At 39.1% G+C, this 3053-nt stretch overlaps 1 pseudogene; it reads right to left on the bottom strand.

Moving 5' to 3' along the window:
* Window positions 1-628: 628 nt before the first annotated feature.
* LOC110150621 (E3 ubiquitin-protein ligase RNFT1 pseudogene) lies at window positions 629-1886 on the bottom strand (annotated as a pseudogene).
* Window positions 1887-3053: the final 1167 nt, after the last annotated feature.

The following is a 3053-nucleotide window of genomic DNA, read 5'->3' as shown; positions in this document are numbered from 1 at the left end:
TTGCTGATCATACTACAGAGAAAATTACAATATTAAAATATGTCATTATCAATGAATTAAGCTTCCTTAGAAAATCTGATTATTACAGGTAAAATATATCATTTAGAACTTTCATTTTAAATACAAATTTTATTTTAAAATTTTAGAATTTTTTCAATGATAATTATAAAGGTCAATGATAAAGAAAATCTTACATTCAGGTAATATGTCTTAAAACATTATGAAAAATAGTTTTTACTTTGAAAATGATGTCAGAAAGAGTAGCTGAATTCCTGTAAAACTACAAGTTCTAGTTATGCAATTATCATTTTGGTAGCATTAATAAGCAAACACATTTACAGTTTAACACTGCAGCTATCTGTCAAGTAATTAGGAAGAATAAATGTTGCATGTGCATTAGGTTGAACATTAACTTACATATACTTTTAAATATGGAGTTCTTTCATTTAATCTTTTGATAATTTGGACTACACACTTAAGTCTTATTGTAATACTTTAAAACCATTTGGAAACATTTTCCTTAACATCTAGTCTTGAAAACCCATTCTAATGCCTTTATCAATAGTCACTGTAACCAAACGAAATTGGTATTTTTTTACCTTAATGTGAAGTTTAAAACTTCACACATTCAAAGCTGTGATGAAGTGACTCCATGTTTCCATTTGTTTATATGGTCTGAAATCACAGTTCTGTACATTGGTCATGCTTTTTCTCTCCACAAAATATATGTTGACAGATGAGAAGAACTGGCTTTTGAAATTCATCTTGACATATTGAACAAATATCATCTGCATCTGAACACTGTCTCTTGCTGGCAGCCACTCCATAACTTGGTCATGTAAAAAATATTGGCAAAACCTGTCTGAAAATTCTTAATGTCAAAAAAAGTCCAAAAGGTTTAGTATGAGGTAGAATAAAACCAGCAATATTCCAAGAATCCATCTAATTATGTTACTAAACTCCTCATAGCTTATAAGGTAATGAAACCAAACTAGTATGGGAACAAAAGTTTGCTAATACTGGCAAAATTCTTCTAAAAGCATATACCAGTAATTCTAGGATTTAAAAGGCATGATGAAAGAAGGCATTTTAAGTAAATAGGCATTTTAAGCCCATGAAGAGGAATGTCAGAATGAAGCCTGTAATTCCAAAGAACCAAAGTACTTCCCAGAAACTCTAATGGACTATGGTAGGAATCTTTAAAATTAAGCTTTAATGAAGTGACTGAGAGTAAAACGTGTAATATGAAAGAATGGAAAATCCTGCTAAGACTACCAGTAACCAAACACACTGAATCTCTGAGCACCCTTCTCTTAGAAAAACCTGGTTTACAGTGCTTTCATTTGCATATATTAAAGTTGTGAGCAGTCCAGTTCCAAGAGCAATTCTTGTTACATGCTGCATGACAAGTTTTACACCCAGAATCAAAATATATGAAAGACTTTTTTGCAATCCCTTGAAGAGGTATTTGAATTCTGAGAAGGAGCTACGATGATCTCCAGGCTCTATGTTGTTTACATCAGGCTGCCTTGCTTCATTGTGGGAGTGACTCCATAACTGGCTGTGTACACATCCGTGGGAACAGCTATGGACTCCTGACCTTATAGTAATATCTCTGGAGCTTAGATTTTCAGCACACTCTTTAGGTATGGAGTTTATCTGGATATGAACATCTCCAGAATAAAAACAGGAAGCTTCTCCTGTCAATCTTGTTTGGACACATTGAGAGGCTGAGGCAGCCTCACTGACTGCAGCTCCAGAATGGCTGAGCAATTAGCTAAAGTTAGCTTGCATGAGTCCTGAGATCCAGATTTCTTTATTTCTGGCTTCTGCCTCCCCTTGTGACATTGAGTGGACGGAGGCCTGGGTATTGACAGCAGGAAAAGTGGGAGACACCGTGAGGCCTTCAGACAGGGCCATCACCAGCAAACCCCACCACCAGCATTTCAGCCCTGCTTGGCAGCCCAAGTAGCTGTCTTTCCAATGCCAGTAATACCCAGTTTGGGCTTCCCAGGTGGCGCTAGTGCTAAAGAGCCTGCCTGCCAATGCAGGAGGTGTAAAAGATGCAAGTTTGATCCCTGGGTCAGGAAGATCCCCTGCAGGAGGGCATGGCAACCCACTCCAGTATTCTTGACTGGAGAATCCCTTGGAGAGAGCTGCCTGGGCAGGCTACAGTCCATAGGGTCGCAGAGAGTCGGACACGGCTGAAGGGACTTAGCATGCACATACACATGTTACCCAGTATAAATAACTGTTGAGCTAAAGGAAGTACAAATTTCACTACCTTTCCCATCCTTCTCCCTCAGTTCTTGTTAAGCCAGGTAGACATAAATAGGGCCCAGATCCTCAGCCCCCAGACCTCCAGGAGCAACACAGTTGTGATCCTCTAGCTCTTCATCTGCCCATCATGTTGTGGAGAAGCCTACCATCTGTAGACCCAACTCCTGGCTTACTGTCACTGGTTTACTGTTGGTCACTCACCTCCACTCTGCCTTTATTCTCAGGCATAGACTTGTGGCTACTCTTCCTGCCATGGAGGCAGTCCAGGTGAGTTAGGGCAGGAGACTGGGTACATATTGCCCTTGGGCCAGAAACTAGATGAAAATGTGCATTCCTCCCACTGACTGCATTCCGGGGACTTAATGAGCTGTTTTGAAAGATGCTTGATGAAGTGATATTTTCTCACAGATATTTCATGATTTATATAAGGAGGAAAAAAGCTGGCCTCTGTGGACTTCCAGAGGAACCTACTTCAGATGAGGGTGGGGGCACTGTGCTGACAGAAAGATACGAGATTTGTAAGCCAGTGTGATTCTGTCTCCAGTCAACAGGGCAAACCCTAAGTTTTGTTCTTAGATCACTTTTCTAATGACTTTGACAATATCACTTCTCCCTCTGAAATCTTCAGCAACCCTGTGTGCTGATAGAAATATTCCGATTTCCTTTCCCTTTAATCCAATTTTTCCATAATTTAAGTCCAACCTGCTTCTTTGGTCTTCTCTCTTATAACTCACTTAATAAATCTTACACCTCAGGTGCTTTCAAAAACAAAA

The sequence above is a fragment of the Odocoileus virginianus genome, chromosome 14 (assembly GCF_023699985.2).
Source record: "Odocoileus virginianus isolate 20LAN1187 ecotype Illinois chromosome 14, Ovbor_1.2, whole genome shotgun sequence".
NCBI classification, from domain to species: Eukaryota; Metazoa; Chordata; class Mammalia; order Artiodactyla; family Cervidae; genus Odocoileus; species Odocoileus virginianus.
This window is presented reverse-complemented; position numbering and strand designations above follow the sequence as displayed.